The following is a 1,307-nucleotide window of genomic DNA, read 5'->3' on the forward strand; positions in this document are numbered from 1 at the left end:
GCTAAAGTTTCAATCAATTCCTGCCAATATCCACGCCAGGAAATTAAGAACATAAATCCAGTCGCCCAAACAAGATGTCCAAATAGGAACATCCATGCCCAGACCGATAAACTATTCGTACCAAAAGGGTTATATCCATTGATAAGTTGTGAAGAGTTTAACCATAGATAATCTCTTAACCATCCCATCAAATAAGTGGAGGATTCGTTAAATTGGGAAACGTTACCTTGCCATAATGTGATGTGCTTCCAATGCCAATAAAAAGTAACCCATCCTATGGTATTTAACATCCAGAAAACTGCCAAATAAAATGCGTCCCAAGCCGAAATATCACAAGTACCACCTCGTCCCGGGCCGTCGCAAGGAAAACTATAACCGAAATCCTTTTTATCTGGCATTAACTTGGAACCGCGCGCGTCTAAAGCACCTTTTACTAAAATCAATGTAGTTGTATGCAAACCTAGAGCAATCGCATGATGAACCAAGAAGTCTCCAGGACCTATTGTTAAGAATAGTGAATTACTATTCTCATTAACGGCATTCAACCAGCCAGGTAACCATATGCTTCGACCAGCATTAAATGCTGGGCCATTCGTTGAAGATAAGAGTACGTCGAACCCATATGAAGTCTTACCGTGAGCAGATTGTATCCATTGGGCAAATATAGGCTCAATCAAGATTTGTTTCTCCGGAGTACCAAAAGCGAGCATGACGTCGTTATGAACATAGAGTCCTAAAGTATGAAACCCCAGAAACAGGCTGGCCCAACTTAAATGAGATATGATAGCTTCTTTATGGTCTAACATTCTTGCCAATACATTATCCTCATTCTGTTCTGGATTGTAATCTCGAATGAAGAATATAGCTCCATGAGCAAAGGCTCCTGTCATGATGAACCCTGCGATGTATTGGTGATGAGTATATAACGCAGCTTGAGTAGTAAAGTCTTGTGCTATAAATGCGTAAGCGGGTAAAGAGTACATGTGTTGAGCTACCAAGGAGGTAATAACCCCTAAAGAGGCTAGGGCAAGACCCAATTGAAAATGAAGCGAATTATTGATTGTGTCATAAAGACCCTTATGTCCACGCCCCAATCGACCTCCCGGAGGAATATGTGCTTCTAAAAGATCTTTCATACTATGCCCAATACCGAAGTTAGTTCTATACATATGGCCAGCAACGAGAAAAATAAATGCAATAGCTAAATGATGATGGGCAATGTCGGTCAGCCATAAACTTTGTGTTTGTGGATGGAATCCCCCGAGAAGGGTTAGAATGGCAGTTCCCGCCCCTTCGTAGGTGCCGAA

The sequence above is a fragment of the Aristolochia californica genome, unplaced genomic scaffold, assembly GCF_029961685.1.
Source record: "Aristolochia californica isolate CCGP_79_NKW_82.1479 unplaced genomic scaffold, dmAriCali1.0.hap1 SCAF_360, whole genome shotgun sequence".
Classification (NCBI taxonomy): Eukaryota; Viridiplantae; Streptophyta; class Magnoliopsida; order Piperales; family Aristolochiaceae; genus Aristolochia; species Aristolochia californica.